The following is a 17,910-nucleotide window of genomic DNA, read 5'->3' as shown; positions in this document are numbered from 1 at the left end:
GATTTATAATCTTCATCTTCTTTCTTAGAAACCTAGAACCTTGTAACAAAAAAAAAAAAAGAAACCTAGAACCTTCACCCATCCATCCATCTCTCTTTCCTATTAATCTCTTCTTTCCATTCATTTTTTTTTATTCTTCCAATTCTTCTCACTTCTTCCTCCAGAACAAAATTTCAGCAAAGGTAACAGGAAAAAAAAAAGAGAAAATCGAAGAGAGGAGGGAGGGAGGAATCCGCAGCCGCTGTCGGTGTCAACCGCGGTCACTGTCGTCGGCCACCCTAAATCAGATTGAGATTGATATTTATAAGAACCCAAAATCAGATTGGGATCATTAAGAACTCTAAATCCCCAAATGGCTTCAAAAATGCTTCTCTGTTTTGAATTTGTGCTTTTTTGCGATTTGATGTTTCAATTTCCAGTTCGAGGTTACAATTTTCGTGCTAATGGGTTTGAGATTTGATGAACCAAAAATTAGGAGGAATAGATATGAACCAAAAAAGAAAGAAGAAGAGGAGGGTTTGATGGGGTTCGATGAATGATTGACAGAGAAGGAATGATATGGGTTTGATGGTTCATGAGAAGGAGAAGGAGCTATGTTGTTGGTGTGTTGTTGTTGGTTTGGGAGAGAGAGAAGGGGGAGAAGAGAAGAGGAGAAATAGAGATAGGAGAAGAAGAAAATGAGGAACATAGAAGAGGAATTTTTATTTTATTTTTTTATATAATTTTGTTTTTAAAAACCAAATAAAAAAGATTTTGTAAACAAAAATTTTAATTGTCTTTTAAAATAAAAAAACAAATTTTTTAAAAAAACGAATTAAAAAAGATTTTCGGTTTTTTTGTTTTTTAATTATAAATGACCTGTAAACTCATTTTTTACGCGTGGCATCCAAAAATAAATAAAAAATAAAAAGAAAAAGGCACATCACCGCCACATCAGAGATTCTGCTGACTCAAAGGGTTCAGGGGGCAATTCTGAAGAATCTTTATTTTACAAGGACGGAATCTAAATTTTTTTTACAGGGGGGCAAAATCAAAAGTGCCCTATATTACAGGGGGTTAAACCCTATTAACCCATCTATAATCTTGACAATGCAAAACCCTAAATCCCAACTGTTTTTCTCACATTTTGATGTTTTCTGATTTTCTACAAATTTTCAATTATTTTTTTCAAGGGTGCCGTATAAAACAAAAAACATCCTTATCCAAGCAAACATTTGCATGTGGGGAAAACTCATTGGCTCACGTGGCTCCTACAAACAAGGGATACAAGACAGATTTTCTTTCCTCACATGGCAAAAAGCCTAAAAACGTGGGATTTCAAAATAAAGCCAAGAAACATGGAATTTATGACAGTTTTTGACAAAAGCCTAAAAAAATGGCTTTAATAGCTCAGCAAATAATCATAGCCCTGCCTTTTTCTTAAAAAAAAATTGTTTTTTGAAAGGAATTGTTTCTTAAAAAAAAATTGTTGTAATTCAAATTTTTGCTGCAACTTTATTATCTATAAATAGAAGTAGTTGTTGCAACTTTTGCTTGCAACTTCAGTTTCCACCTCTACTCTTGTGAGGGGAAGAGCCATTCCATTCCATTCTGAAGTAGCAATAAATGTCACAAGAAAGGGGGGGTTTGAATTGTGACCCTTTTAAAAATTATTCCTGGAAGTTAAATAAAAATATATGCTCAAGAAAATCTTGGTTAGTGTTAGTAATAATATAATATTATAATATTAGGACCAGAGGACTCTGGATAATAAAATAAATAAAAGGACCAGAAAGTTCTGGAATAAAAGACTGAAATAAATAAAGCAGTAAAGGACCAGAAAACTCTGGATATATAACTGAAATAAATAAAGCAGTAAAGGACCAGAAAACTCTGGATAATTAACTGAAATAAATAAAACGATAAAGGACCAGAAAACTCTGGATATATATAACTGAAATAAATAAAGCGATAAAGGACCAGAAAGTTCTGGATTATTAAGTGGTAGGTTAATTATTTAATTTTAGTTTTAAGGACCAGAGTACTCTGGAAAATTAATATATTTAATTATAGTTATATGTGACGGCCAGAAATTAAGAGATGAGAGAAGAGAGAGAACACAAGAGATTTATCCTGGTTCGCCTAACCGGCTACGTCCAGTCCCCACACTACGTGTGAGATTATCCACTATAGTATCCTGCTATCAGAAACTTCTGAATAGCACTATAATTTGTTGATCACACCAGATCAGTCCGTTACACTCTGTATTATCAACCTCAGCAGGCTTCTACTAATCTTGATCACACAAGAAAAGTTCTATCTCAAACTATTAAGCCTAATAGACTTGAGATCTAGTTACAATTTGTATGGTGGTGGGTGGTGGTAAAATATGGAATCTCAAAAGAGAAAAAGTATCTCACGTGGAGATTTCAAAATAATATCTCAAAGAGATATTTTAAATACAAACTCTCAGGGATATCTAAACTTAGAAGAAAGATATGTGTAGTTTGCTTTGTTGTAAACTCTCAGGGATATCTAAGCTTAATAAGAAAGATATGTGTAGTTTGCTTTGTTGTAAACTCTCAGGGATATCTAAGCTTAATAAGAAAGATATGTGTAGTTTGCTTTGTTGTTGTTGTTGAAGAGCTTGAGAATATTTCTTTTGAATATTCACGTGAATGAGAGAATGGAATTCTTGTGTGTAAGCTCTTAAAGAATTAGCCTTGCCAAGTGCTTGTATTTATAGAGGCTTGATTTGTGAAGCTCACTTGAAATTATACATGAACATACAGCTGTTTAAGCGTGTATGAGAAACAGCCCATGTGCTCTTGCTTTTTGTTGCTTGATGCACAAGTGTTGCAAAAAATGTGTTATTCCAAGTGAAGAATGTTCTGAAGAACATTCTCTGCTTTCTAGCCTTTGTAGACAGCCCACGTGAGGTTGTAATACAGCTGTGCATGAGTTGTAATTGGCTGTGTTTGAATGACAGCATCCTTATCCATATTTGTAGTTTCACCAGAACGTTCTCAAGAACATTCTTTCTTTGTAAAACAACTTTGTTTCTTCTTTTTCTATGGCACGTGCTTTTCCAATTCATTTTTGAATGCAATGGCCTTTATGTAATCATTTAATATTCTTTCCATTTATGTCATATATCCAAAGTATCTTCTTTTGGTGAGACATAAAGAATATTTTGCTTCTTGAATTTGTTCCAAAAAGTCCAATTATGTCCTTTTGCTTAATTGCTTTGATAAGGACGTTTTTAACTTGTCTTGTGAGCAAAGAACCTTCTTCTTATGTTAAGAACATTCTCATGAAACATTTCTCACAAAATTCATTAGTAGATAACAAGTTAAAAAACAAGTATTAAATGTTTGTAATCTTTAAAACATCAAATAAGGATTTTGTCCTCAACAATCTCCCCCTTTTTGATGATGACAAACATTTATAATTTGTTTTTGATTTTGATATTTAAATATGAGATTTGATAATTTATTTGTGAAATAATTTTATCAATAACTCCCCCTCAATTTTAGCATCCAAGATCTTTTTGAATAAATTGAGAATATATGCAATAATGCACCAAAGTAAATAATGAACCGAAAATATCATTTCATATATAAAGATAATGATACATACTTCAAGTTCACATAAGGTTCATATATCAAAATAGCATAAAGTAGCAAAATGACATAGAAACAAAATATAAAAAGTGCATAATACAGAAGTACATGGAATGTTTTTAATACAAGGCAGCAATAATATTTAAAGCAGCAAGCTAGCAACCTAAAATATATCCTTGTATGCATCATGTGCGCAGCAACACCATTCCAAAAACAAAAGTTGTACTTCTAATTATCTCCCCCTTTGTCACATAAAAAAGGAGATAAAGCACCAAGTCTTCAAGCTTCACTTAGAAGGAGAAGATCCATCAGAAGAGGATGAATTAGATGGAACCGGCATAGGAATAGCAAGTGGTGGAGGAAAAGGATTAGTCATAGGTGGTTCAACACCCCATTTGGCACTTAGAGAATTGTACCATTGCCTTAAACATGTATTTTCCATAGAATCATACACAGTATGATTCATGATTCCATGAAATGCTTCAAATAACTTCAAGACATCCTTCCTAATCTTTCTTATTTCCCTTTCAACTCTTGTCTTCTTAGGAGGAGGTTCATCCATGGAAGGAGGGAGAGATGCGCCAGTTAGCACATTGAAAGAAGGAGAAGAGGATTGCATTTTATGATGAGGAGTAGGAGACTCATAAAAAGGTGGATCCATGAAAAACTTATCAATTGATTCAGATCTAAACAAGGCTGAATAATTGTGTTTTGGAGGAGACACATAGAGTGGTGCAGCCACTGACAGTTTGTTTGTGGGAGCAATTTCACCAAAGAAACTTTGCATCTCATACAAGTTTTGAAACTTTGGAAAGATGGGATTTTGAGCAAAGTTTTCTAACAACCTAGCATGGTCTTTAGACACAGGAGAACTCTTTCTAAGAGGTTCTAACTCAAGTTGAAGACATTGAAAAAGATGTTCCATAGAAATAGGATTCTTTCTTTTGGTACCTTGAGAGTGTGACACATTTTCAGCAGGGGGAATGTGAATCTCAGGTTCATCCTTCATTTGATGAACATTCTTAGGTCCAAAGGTTGAGAACTTAAAGCTTGAGAGTTCATCATCAAGTGGAACATTGAGTTCTTTAAGAATTTTTGACAAGGCCATTCCATAAGGGAGAGTGCCCTTTTTGCTTGGATTTTTGGCAGCAAGTATCATGTTTTGAATGATGATGTGAGGTAAATTTAGTGGTTCACCTTTGAACATGTGATAGATGAGTAATATGTCATTGTGAGAAATTTGATCATAGCTGCCATTTTTAGGGAGGAAGCTATAATGACACATGTTTGCTAGAATTTTTGTGGTTGGAAGCAAACTAGAGTATGTGTGGTCTGGTGCATTTGGTTTAAAGATGGTTTTGCACACAGAGTCATAATCTAGACCTAAAGCATCGTACCACTCATCACCAAAAACAATTGTTCCAGAGATAGGAATTTTTAGAATGGTTGAAATTTCATCTAAAGAGATGTGGACTCTAACCCCCTTAATGTTGGAAACAATTAAGTCTTTTTCAGGATAGCATTCAGCCATAAGATAGAAGGCTTGAATGGCCTCTGGGTAGTGTCTTTCCCTAATTTGAAGGAATGGAACCCAACCTAGTTTGTCAGGATATTGTTTGATGAAAATTTCATCTTTATCAAAGTCATAGTATCTACCTATACCAATGGGCCTAGAAGACCATTTTTCATAAAATGTAGTGTTCAGGGAAGGATCAATCAGCAGAGGAAACTTAGACTTAGACACAGACAAGTTTCGAGATTTTACCCTTTTGTTGAAACTGACTTCTTTGACAGAAGAACGTTCTTGAGAACGTTCTGATCTTTCAGACATTTTTCTTTTTCCCTTCCTTCTGGCGAGAGGGATTTCTGGAGAATGTTCTGGATTTGCTTCATCAATATCCTTCTCCTTTTCTTTGTCACACAGAGGTGGAGAGGCTTCCCTTGGAACTTCGATTGGAGAGGGAGGCTTTTCAGGAGAGACTTCAACAGCTATTGATTGTGATTCGATTACAACACAATCAGAGGGATTTTGAAGTGATGCATCTTCCTTATTTGGAGGATCATTTGTTTCCTCATTTGTAGAGAGAGGATTAGTTTCCTTAGGAGTAGGAAGAGGAGCGACATTCTTAGAAGTAGGAGTAGGTTGTTGAGCAATTTCCTTTTGGACAACATCATCATCATCATCGCTGATTACATGCACTGTGTTGTCAAGTACATTAGTCTTCCTTTTTCCTATTAACCTTTGCGATTTCCTTGGAGCCAAATTTGGGGCTGAGGTTGCTTTCTTAGGTTTAGATTTAAGATGAGGAGGGGTTTGATTCAAGTTAGGAGCAGAGGCTTGAAAGAGTGGTGGAAGCATGAAGTTTAAAGGCATGGCCCTTACTGGAAGAGAGGGTTCGGTTGGAGTGGGTTCAGGAAGTGAAGAAGGTTCTTCAACAATGTTAGGGTTTGAAGATGGTTTAGGGTTAGGCTCGGTTTGAGGAGAAGAGTGAGGGGTTGCTTCGTTTGGAGTTTGGTAGTCTGAGGATTCCGGTGAGGCTGGTGGAGGGTTCGTCGGAGAGGATGGCCGTGACGGTGGTGAGGGTGGTGATGGAGAGCGCGGTGGAGAAGGTGATGGTGAGGGAGTTCTGAAGTTAGCATGGTTTCCTTTTGTTCTTGCCATTGTTATGGAAGAAAAAAAAGTTTTGATTTTTATGGAAGAAGGTTTGTGTTTTTATGGAAGATGAAAAGGTTAGAGTGTGGTGGTTTTGCAGAAAAAGAAAGAAGGAATACGGTTTTGAGAGAGAGAAGGGAAGAGAGTGATTTGATTGAAAGTGGTTTTGGGAACAATAGAGAGTTCAAGTGGATCCCACTTAGTGATGTGATTAGCATCAAATTTGTGTTGGGCAGTGCTAAAATCTTTTTTAGAAAAACTCTAATGATGGTTTTAGTTCACTTAACTAGAGAAGTACAACTAAAATTTTTGAACGTGAGCCCCACATATGCACACATAGAGAGCACACAAAAAGAATGTTCTATAGACATTCTAAGAATTAACATCCTTCTCTCAAAAAAAAGAATTAACATCCTATTTTTTATGAGGATTTTGAATAATATTTAATTTATCTTTGATAAAATTAAATCTATCTTCAACAAGAGGTTTAGTGAAAATATCAGCTAACTGATTTTCAGTGTCTACGAATATTAATTCGATTTCACTTTTATTCACATGATCTCTAATAAAATGGTGTTTTATTTCAATATGCTTTGATCTTGAATGTTGAATGGGATTTTTTGATAAATTTATAGCACTTGTATTATCACAAAAGACAGGAATATTTGTGTACCTTTTTGAGAAATCTTCGAGTTGATTTCTGATCCACAATACCTGGGAGCAACAATTTGCTGCTGACACATATTCTGCTTCAGTCGTTGACAGAGCGATTGTGTTTTGTTTTCTGCATGACCAACTGATAAGTGCATTCCCGAGGAACTGACATGCTCCACTTGTGCTTTTTCTTTCAATTTTGTCTCCAGCGTAGTCAGCATCACAATAGGCTACAAGATCAAAAGAAGAACCTTTTCTATACCAAAGGCCAAGATCAGTAGTACCTACTAAATATCTGAAAATTCTTTTTACTGCCGTTAAATGAGATTCTTTTGGAGCAGTTTGAAAACGTGCACATAAACCAACTGCAAAGACAATATCTGGTCTACTAGCAGTTAAGTACAACAGGGAACCAATCATTCCCCTGTATTCTTTGTCAGAAATATTTTTTCCGTTTTCATCCTTATCTAAACTTGAGGAAGGATGCATGGGAGTAGCCATAATTTTGGCTTCATTCATTTTATATTTTTTAAGGAGATCTTTAATATATTTTTCTTGACAAATAAATATTCCATCATTTTCTTGTTTAATTTGTAAACCAAGAAAAAATCTTAATTCTCCCATCATACTCATTTCAAATTCACTTTGCATGAGATTGGAAAATTCTTCACACATTTTTTCATTTGTTGATCCAAATATGATGTCATCAACATAGATTTGGACAATTAAAAAATTTGATTCATTGTCTTTTCTAAAAAGTGTGGTGTCAATTTTTCCTCTAGAAAAATTATTTTTGATTAAGAATGTACTTAACCTTTCATACCAAGCTCGTGGAGCTTGTTTAAGACCATATAATGCCTTTGTTAGCTTAAACACATGATTAGGTTTGTTAGTGTTTTCAAAACCAGGTGGTTGGTGCACATAAACTTCTTCGTTTAAGAATCCATTTAAAAAGGCACTTTTTACATCCATTTGAAATAATTTAATATTTTTATGAGATGCATATGCAAGAAGAATTCGTATTGCTTCTAACCTGGCTACTGGAGCGAATGTTTCATCGTAGTCAATACCTTCTTGTTGATTGTAGCCTTGTGCTACTAATCTGGCTTTGTTTCTGATGACTTTTCCTTCTTCATCCAGCTTATTTCTAAATACCCATCTTGTTCCAATTATGGAATGACCTTGAGGTTTAGAAACAAGATTCCATACTTCGTTTTTCTCAAATTGAGAAAGTTCTTCTTTCATGGCATTTACCCATGATTCTTCACATATAGCTTCATGAATATTTTTTGGTTCAATATGTGAGATCATTGCCATGTTGTTGTTGTTATCTTTGAAGGATAGTCTTGTTCTAATCCCATCAGATGTATTTCCAATAATTTGTTCTGGAGGATGATCACCAACAAGCTTCCAACTTTTTGGAGGAGTTTGAGATGAAGATGCTTGATCTATATTGCTTATAGTTTCTTGATTTTTCAAAATTTCCTCATCATCTTCTTTGTTAGTGACTAAATCATCAAACTCATCAAACACAACATGCATGCTTATTTCCATGGTTTGATTTTTTAGATTAAAAACTCTGTAACCCTTAGAATTTGTTGCATATCCTAAAAAGATTCCTTTATCTGATTTAGAATCAAATTTTCCTAGGTTTTCTTTATCATTTAAAATATAACAAAAACAACCAAAAATATGAAAATAAGAAATGTTTGGTTTTCTGTTTCTCCAGAGTTCGTAAGGGGTTTTATTTAGAATTTTTCTAATAGAAACACGATTTAGAATATAGCAAGAAGTGTTAATGGCTTCAGCCCAAAAATATTTTTCAACATTTGATTCATTAATCATTGTTCTTGCCATTTCTTGTAGGGTTCGATTTTTTCTTTCAACAACTCCATTTTGTTGGGGAGTTCTTGCACAGGAAAAATTGTGTGAAATACCCTTTTTATCAAAGAATGTTTTAAATGATAAATTTTCAAATTCACCTCCATGATCACTTCTGACGGAGATGATGTTTGATTCTTTTTCATTTTGAACAAGATTACAAAAATTTTCAAAAGCATTAAAAGCTTCGTCTTTGTGTTTTAAAAATAAAACCCATGTATATCTGGAGTAGTCATCAACTATAACAAAACCATATTGTTTTCCAGCAAGACTTGCAGTTCTAACGGGTCCAAATAAATCTATGTGAAGAAGCTCAAGAGGTTTTTTAGTGGAAATAATATTATTTGATTTAAAACTACTCTTGACTTGTTTTCCTCTAGTACATGCTTCACATATCTTATCTTTCTCAAAATTGATTTTTGGAAGACCCCTTACCAAGTCGAGTTGTGATATTTTTGAAATAGTTTTCATACTTACATGTCCAGCTCTTTTATGCCAAATCCATTTGTCTTTGTCAATGGACATAAAGCAAGATTCAGTTGGAAGGTCATCTAAGTATAAAACATAAAGATTTTTCATTCGAGAAGCAGTGAAGAAAATATTTCCCGTGGAAACCTTTTTGACTTCACATATGTTAGGTTTAAAAGTCACTTCAAAGCCACTGTCACATAATTGACTTATGCTTAGTAGATTGTGTTTTAAACCTTCAACATATTGAACATCTTCTATTTTAGCAGAGTTATTCTTACCAATAATACCTTTACCTTTGATTTGACCTTTGTCATTGTTACCAAAGGTTACTGCTCCTCCTTCTCTTTTTATGAAGGAGATAAAGCAGTGTTTGTCCCCTGTCATGTGTCTAGAACAGCCACTGTCCAAGTACCATGGCTTTTTCTTTGCATTTTGAGAGGATTCCTCTTCGTTGTCTGAGTTTGCCATCAAACATATGTTTGCTTCTTCTTCTTTTTCTTCTTCTTCTTGTGGTTCTTCAAGATCGTCCCATGTCATTAATGCCGTTTTCTTAAAAGGAGATTTTTGGTTCCTTTTGTTTTGTGGACATTCATTTTTATAGTGACCTAGCTTGTTGCATCCAAAGCAGGTTACTTGACTTTTATCAACTTCCTTCTTTGAGTTGTCTCGTCTGGTTGGGAAGTATCTTTTGATTTGGTTTCTTCTTTTCATCATTCTTTGAATTTTCTTTGATATTAGAGCTAGTTCATCTTCCGCTTCTTCTTGAACAATCTGTTCTTCTTCTATTTTTTTTTTCTCAATTTGTGAGGATATTTCATCTAGATTGTCTTGAGTAGCTTGAGATGCTTTAAGAGCAATCATTTTTCCCTTCCTCATTGGTTTGTCTTCTTGAAGTAGAACTTCATGAGCCCTTAGTGTCCCAATGAGATCTTCTAAAGCCAAAGTATTCAGATCTTTGGCTTGAGTGATTGCTGTAACCATAGGTCTCCACGTGCTTGGGAGACATCTTAGTATTTTTCTTATTCTGTCATGAGGGGAATATATTTTCCCTAATGACCTTAATTCATTTACTATTGAAGTAAATCTGGAATACATTTCATCAATGTTTTCCTCTTCATTCATTTCGAAAATTTCAAATTTTCTTACGCCAATATCTATTCTTGTTTCTTTTACATGGCTTGTTCCTTCATGGTGAATTTTTAAAGTGTCCCAAATATCTTTTGCAGTATTGCATTCATATATTCTTTCACTTTCTTCCATGGTTAAAGCACATTGTAAAAAGAGTTGAGCTTTAGAGTTTAAGAGAACTCTCTTTTTCTCGTCATCAGTCCATGACGCCTCAGACTTGATAGTCACTACAGCCGTGACTGCGTCAGTGGTTTGTGGTATGAAGTTACCGTCAGTGACAACTTTCCACATATTTATATCTTGAGATTTTTAGGAATAGTTCCATTTTCCCTTTCCAGAAGTAATAGTTCTTTCCATTAAATAATGGAGGCCTAGTACACGAAAGTCCTTCTGGTATGTAAGACATTGCTTCTTTATGGATCTTTTCCTCTAGCACGTGTTAAGTGCTTTATCTTTTTCAGAGACCGGGTTCTGATACCAATTGAAGTAGCAATAAATGTCACAAGAAAGGGGGGGTTTGAATTGTGACCCTTTTAAAAATTATTCCTGGAAGTTAAATAAAAATATATGCTCAAGAAAATCTTGGTTAGTGTTAGTAATAATATAATATTATAATATTAGGACCAGAGGACTCTGGATAATAAAATAAATAAAAGGACCAGAAAGTTCTGGAATAAAAGACTGAAATAAATAAAGCAGTAAAGGACCAGAAAACTCTGGATATATAACTGAAATAAATAAAGCAGTAAAGGACCAGAAAACTCTGGATAATTAACTGAAATAAATAAAACGATAAAGGACCAGAAAACTCTGGATATATATAACTGAAATAAATAAAGCGATAAAGGACCAGAAAGTTCTGGATTATTAAGTGGTAGGTTAATTATTTAATTTTAGTTTTAAGGACCAGAGTACTCTGGAAAATTAATATATTTAATTATAGTTATATGTGACGGCCAGAAATTAAGAGATGAGAGAAGAGAGAGAACACAAGAGATTTATCCTGGTTCGCCTAACCGGCTACGTCCAGTCCCCACACTACGTGTGAGATTATCCACTATAGTATCCTGCTATCAGAAACTTCTGAATAGCACTATAATTTGTTGATCACACCAGATCAGTCCGTTACACTCTGTATTATCAACCTCAGCAGGCTTCTACTAATCTTGATCACACAAGAAAAGTTCTATCTCAAACTATTAAGCCTAATAGACTTGAGATCTAGTTACAATTTGTATGGTGGTGGGTGTTGGTAAAATATGGAATCTCAAAAGAGAAAAAGTATCTCACGTGGAGATTTCAAAATAATATCTCAAAGAGATATTTTAAATACAAACTCTCAGGGATATCTAAACTTAGAAGAAAGATATGTGTAGTTTGCTTTGTTGTAAACTCTCAGGGATATCTAAGCTTAATAAGAAAGATATGTGTAGTTTGCTTTGTTGTAAACTCTCAGGGATATCTAAGCTTAATAAGAAAGATATGTGTAGTTTGCTTTGTTGTTGTTGTTGAAGAGCTTGAGAATATTTCTTTTGAATATTCACGTGAATGAGAGAATGGAATTCTTGTGTGTAAGCTCTTAAAGAATTAGCCTTGCCAAGTGCTTGTATTTATAGAGGCTTGATTTGTGAAGCTCACTTGAAATTATACATGAACATACAGCTGTTTAAGCGTGTATGAGAAACAGCCCATGTGCTCTTGCTTTTTGTTGCTTGATGCACAAGTGTTGCAAAAAATGTGTTATTCCAAGTGAAGAATGTTCTGAAGAACATTCTCTGCTTTCTAGCCTTTGTAGACAGCCCACGTGAGGTTGTAATACAGCTGTGCATGAGTTGTAATTGGCTGTGTTTGAATGACAGCATCCTTATCCATATTTGTAGTTTCACCAGAACGTTCTCAAGAACATTCTTTCTTTGTAAAACAACTTTGTTTCTTCTTTTTCTATGGCACGTGCTTTTCCAATTCATTTTTGAATGCAATGGCCTTTATGTAATCATTTAATATTCTTTCCATTTATGTCATATATCCAAAGTATCTTCTTTTGGTGAGACATAAAGAATATTTTGCTTCTTGAATTTGTTCCAAAAAGTCCAATTATGTCCTTTTGCTTAATTGCTTTGATAAGGACGTTTTTAACTTGTCTTGTGAGCAAAGAACCTTCTTCTTATGTTAAGAACATTCTCATGAAACATTTCTCACAAAATTCATTAGTAGATAACAAGTTAAAAAACAAGTATTAAATGTTTGTAATCTTTAAAACATCAAATAAGGATTTTGTCCTCAACACATTCATCATTTTGATCTTACTTCAGTTTCCACCTCTACTCTTGTGAGGGGAAGAGCCATTCCATTCCATTCATCATTTTGATCTTATAAATTATAGAAAAATTATATCCCAAAACCATGATCAACTATCAATCGGAAACGAAACACGTATGTGTAAATTAGACGACCGGAACCATATGGTTGAATGATATAAGAATCCAACTTTCAAATGGTATAAGAAAAGCGAGTGGTAAGCGTTTAGAATTTTGTTTGGTAAAAAAATTCGCTAATTCTTTTCTTCTAACATTGCACCACCGAATTCTTGCTCATTCTTACTCTTCTTTTGGCCATGGCTGCTATGAAACGCTGGCCTCTATTTCAGTTGGATATTAAGAATGCATTCTTGCATGGGGACTTAGAGGAGGAAATTTACATGGAGCAACCTCCTGGGTTTGTTGCTCAGGGGGAGTGTAATCTCGTATGCAAACTTCACAAGTCTTTGTATGGTTTGAAACAATCACCTCGAGCATGGTTTGGAAGATTTAGCAAAGTACTGCAGCAATTTGGGATGATCCGTTGTGAGGCAGATCACTCTGTTTTTACTAAATGCTCCTCATCAAATAAATATATCTATCTTGTGGTTTATGTTGACGACATTGTGATTACAGGTGATGACAATGAGGGTATCGAATTGTTAAAACAACACTTATTTCAAAACTTCCAGACAAAGGACTTAGGTCCTCTTCGTTACTTTCTTGGCATCGAAGTAGCCCAGTCAAAGTCAGGTATTGCTATCTCTCAAAGGAAGTATGCTCTTGATATCCTGGAGGAGACAGGTCTTACAGATTGCAAACCAGTTGATACTCCTATGGACCCTAATGTAAAGCTTCTTCCTAATCAGGGGGAGCCTTATACCGACCCAGGCAGATATCGGAGACTTGTTGGAAAGTTGAACTATCTCACCATGACTAGACCTGACATATCTTTTCCAGTCAGTGTAGTAAATCAGTTTCTTAACTCTCCTTGTGACAACCATTGGAATGCAGTGATTCGAATTATTAAGTACCTCAAAGGATCACCTGGAAAGGGGCTTGTTTTCACTGATAGAGGCAACACTGATATCATTGGATATTCAGATGCTGATTGGGTAGGAGATACTAGCGATAGACGGTCTACATCAGGTTATTGTGTTTTCATTGGTGGAAATTTGATCTCATGGAAGAGTAAAAAGCAAACTGTTGTTGCTCGTTCAAGTACGGAGGCTGAGTATCGAGCCATGGCTCATGCCACATGTGAGCTATTGTGGTTGAAGCATTTACTTCAGGAACTTCATTTTTGTGAAATTGGTCCAATGGAACTTGTGTGTGATAACCAGTCAGCTTTACACCTCTCATCCAATCCAGTCTTTCATGAGAGGACAAAGCATATAGAAGTTGATTGTCACTTTCTTAGAGAGAAGATTATCACGGGAATCATTAGAACCTCCTTTGTCAATTCCAAGGACCAACTTGCTGATATCTTTACTAAATCTCTACGAAGTCCTCGGATAACTTACATATGTGACAAGATGGATGCCTATGATGTATATGCACCACCTTGAGGGGGAGTGTTGAGATATTGTATGATTGTGTGTTGATTTATGTTTCCTTTCTTAGATATTTCCTTCCTTAATCAATGGAAGTGATTGAGAGACTCATGCCTATATATGGTTGCCTATTCACCTCACATTCTGTACAGAGAATACGTTTTCAGTCTAAGTAAGTGTCCACAATTGTTCAATCCTGCCAAAAACAAAATGAAGGTTAGTAAGTTATAGCACTGAAACAATTTCTGATTTTTAAGATATAATAAATTATAATCAACATGTTGTATTGATGATCCATGCATTTAAATTTCAAGGTTTTTTCCAACTAACATTGCTCAAATTTGGAGCCAAACACACGACTATTCTTACTTGATTTTGGTCCCTTGGTGAGGCCAAAGTAAATGCAGGAAAAGTAAGACCCTTTGTTGTGAGCATTGACAACTTCATTTGTGGTGAGTTTCTCTCATTTCCATTTCAAATGACAGGTACCAATTTTTCATCCTTTCTACATCCTTTTCTCTTTCTTTAAAGCAATATTTTTTTGTGCATTCTGTCCAATAAATAAAAAAAGAAAACTTATATTAATCAACAATACTATTTTTGCTTAAGCAGCCAGCAGTCGGTTACTACAACAATTACAGGTGCATATTTATGTAATTAGGTCGTTGTGTTGATGATCCGTATTTATTTAAGATACTTATAAATTATAATAATCAAGCTGTTGTGTTTATGATCCAGGAATCTTAAGTTCAAGCTCTAATGAGCTGATGGCATCTCTATTGGAGGGTTAGCCAAGCCTAGAATGGAATATACTTTAAGCATAGACTAGGAATACGACCAGAATTTTGGTTTTCAAGGTAAGGAAAAGGTTGGAGATTCATTATTGTATTGGAAATGGTATAAATCCTATGTATTCTTTACACATTTAAAAAAACTACCTTTTTTTTTCTCTATGCTTTTAGAAAGAGTTGGTTATTTTTATCATACATCAGAAAGAAAAGAAAAAAGATGTTAGATAGAAAATGAAAATTGCATAAAAAAAAAAAAAAAGAATGGAAAAAAAAGTAGAAGATGTAGAAGGAAAAATTACATGGTTTTGTTTCAGGATTTATACTCTCAGCCCTATTGCTTCTTCTAAAGTAGAAGAGTAGAAGGATCTTAAAGCTTATCCATATTGTTTTTCATTATTCTCTTCTACAAAGTTGGTGATGCTTCTATTTCCATCTTCTTCTTTTTCCATTGGACGTACCATTAGAGCTAAAATATTTCTCCTCCTTCTTTAAGAATCTAAAAGTAAGTCAAATTATTCTAATTCAAGTTTATTGATAAGGACACTTTAATCTTTATAAAGGATAATTAGATTCAAGATTGAAATTGTTAGATACTAAGAAAATAGTAATTAATTTAGATATATACTCTATAAGTAAGGTACAAGATAGTAGTGTGTTAATGTTTTAAATTATTTTTTCATATTCCTTTGGCTTTGAATAAGTAAAAATAAAATAAATTTCAAAATCATATGATGGTGAGTCTTTGTGTTCTAAGATTCTTCTATCCTACTTCTATAGAACAACATCCAAAAATCAGCAAACCTGCATTTCACTTTTGACCAGGCAAAAGCATTCAAGAGCAGCGAAATTTATTTATGCTTTGGGTATTGTGATTCCTTCAGCTGCAAAGTAGTATAACATATGCCTCTTTAACAGTTAAGACACAAACCAAAACAAGCATATTATAGCACAGTGAAAATCCAATTACATGTCACCACTCCATGGTCCATTCACAACAATTTTGGAATGCCTTTATGTCATGTACGGTTGATAGTGCGAACACATACATATATGCATCAGGAACATATGCACCATGCAGCCAGCTAAGCTAGCTCATTTAATCAAAATGGTACTTACATGTTAATTTCAAATTTATAAAACATGCATTATTTTAGGTCTACATCTATTTTTCCATCCAATTGAAGAAGACCTGACTTTACCATATGTTCTCAAGGTGTGAACTATGAATCCTATCTAGAGAAGGTGTCATCATCATCAATTGTTTCTGTCAATCTATCTGACATTAGGTGGGCATAACAGCATGATGCATTTGGATAAAATTATATACCAAAGTGCTTATGTGATATCAGTTATTTCAATAACTTTTTTAGAAAGAAAAAAGCTTCACTTTTTATGCAACGATGAGAAAATTATTTAAAAGGTATTTGTTTTAAAAAAATCTTGATTAATCTTCATCACTTCTGGCCACCCCATTCAAATAATCTTAAATGTTAACCAGCATATAAATGATATTCATATTCATTAGCGTGCAAATTAACTCTAAATATGATTAAAACTTCAAACAAATCATAATTAATTTAATTTACGAAACATCACCAATAGAAAAGGACTAGAGAATGCAATTGTTTAGAATTCAACAGACATTAGTGTGTAGTTTAGTACATTTGTGACCTAAAAAATAGTGAGTGGAACAAACATTAGTGTAAAGTTCAGTAATGTATTCTTATAATATTATGACTTATTCAATCGTTACAACCTGACTCTGTTATGAAGTTTAATATTATGAATTATTCAATGGTTCAGACCTATATCAATTTAGATTTGTATTCGTCTATTTGTAACACATGGATATTCATGCAGTTCAGGAACTTGAAAACAACCATAATGTAAAATGTGATGAGAAAGTTATACCTATAAATGAAGGCAGTGAGCATTGAATACTCCCTACACAGAATGTGCATTATATGCCAATATGTATGACGACCAATAAGCTTTTTTAGTGATAGTGTTCAGATGAAAAGTGTTGGTGATCATCATCTCCTGCAAAATCCAGATGATACTGTTTAAGATAAGCTGCAATTGCTTATGTATTAAATGATTAATGATTAATTTGATTGGCACTTGAGGAAGCAAGAGTATACCAATTGAGATTGTACTTATGCAAAGCCTTTTATCATCAAATGCACACTCTCTCATGTGAACCTTTGCTGCCAGAAATTAAGAACAAAAAAAAAAAAAAACATGATTCGGGATAATGAAAAATAAGCTTTCAACCAACATAATATTCTATTTTAAATTCACCGTCCAATTTTACACCCAAAAGTATTGTCCTCCACTTAATCAAGTAACATTAGATACAGTTCAGCCAATACTAATTTACTTTCATCTTCTATTCCGTATCTTTTTTTTTTCCTTATCCAAAATACAAAATTAAATACAAAGTACTACAAGACTTAGAAAAAAAAATTTACTAAAAGATCTACAACAGTGAAGTAATTCGCACCATGGTTCAAACTGAGAGAAGTGAAGAAGAAAAAAACAGAAATCATATCCACAGTTTTCAACATAAAATCAAATAATTAACACTAAAACACAAAATGAAAACCTTACTATATGCATTGTCATTGAGCTTGAGCTTATAGGTAAACTGTCAATTTTTTCTCACAGGCCTTCAAACAATAGTTCTCATTTGATCCACTACATCTACAAGTAATCACTTAACACTAAGTAGAAAACTTAAAATTAACTACATAACTCGAAATAGAACAAGAATAATATGAGGAATGTCATAAAAAAAAGTCATACCCACTAGACAAATTCCGGCGCGGTGGTCGGTTGTCACGTGCCCAGATCTAAAAAAAAAAAACTTCCTTCCCTCCT

The 17,910-nt window shown here is 34.0% G+C and overlaps 2 long non-coding RNA genes across 3 annotated transcripts; one reads left to right on the top strand and one right to left on the bottom strand.

The window, feature by feature from the left end:
• Positions 1–1,096: 1,096 nt before the first annotated feature.
• LOC146911065 (uncharacterized) lies at positions 1,097–12,833 on the bottom strand. The gene is made up of 2 exons (XR_015017826.1): positions 12,709–12,833; positions 1,097–1,552 (listed from the first exon to the last, which is right to left on the bottom strand). It is a non-coding gene; the product is annotated as an uncharacterized LOC146911065 (long non-coding RNA).
• Positions 12,756–17,159, top strand: LOC146911064 (uncharacterized). Of its 2 annotated transcripts, none has more exons than XR_015017824.1 (5): positions 12,756–12,904; positions 14,456–14,724; positions 14,852–14,880; positions 14,978–15,096; positions 16,891–17,159. It is a non-coding gene; the product is annotated as an uncharacterized LOC146911064 (long non-coding RNA). The 2 variants fall into 2 exon arrangements; XR_015017825.1 differs by having other exon boundaries at positions 12,771–12,904; positions 14,554–14,724.
• Positions 17,160–17,910: the final 751 nt, after the last annotated feature.

The sequence above is a fragment of the Medicago sativa genome, chromosome 7 (assembly GCF_051527215.1).
Source record: "Medicago sativa cultivar Bolivia chromosome 7, Bolivia_mono, whole genome shotgun sequence".
Classification (NCBI taxonomy): Eukaryota; Viridiplantae; Streptophyta; class Magnoliopsida; order Fabales; family Fabaceae; genus Medicago; species Medicago sativa.
The sequence above is the reverse complement of the archived record's forward strand: the minus strand, read 5'-3'. Positions and strand labels throughout refer to the sequence as shown.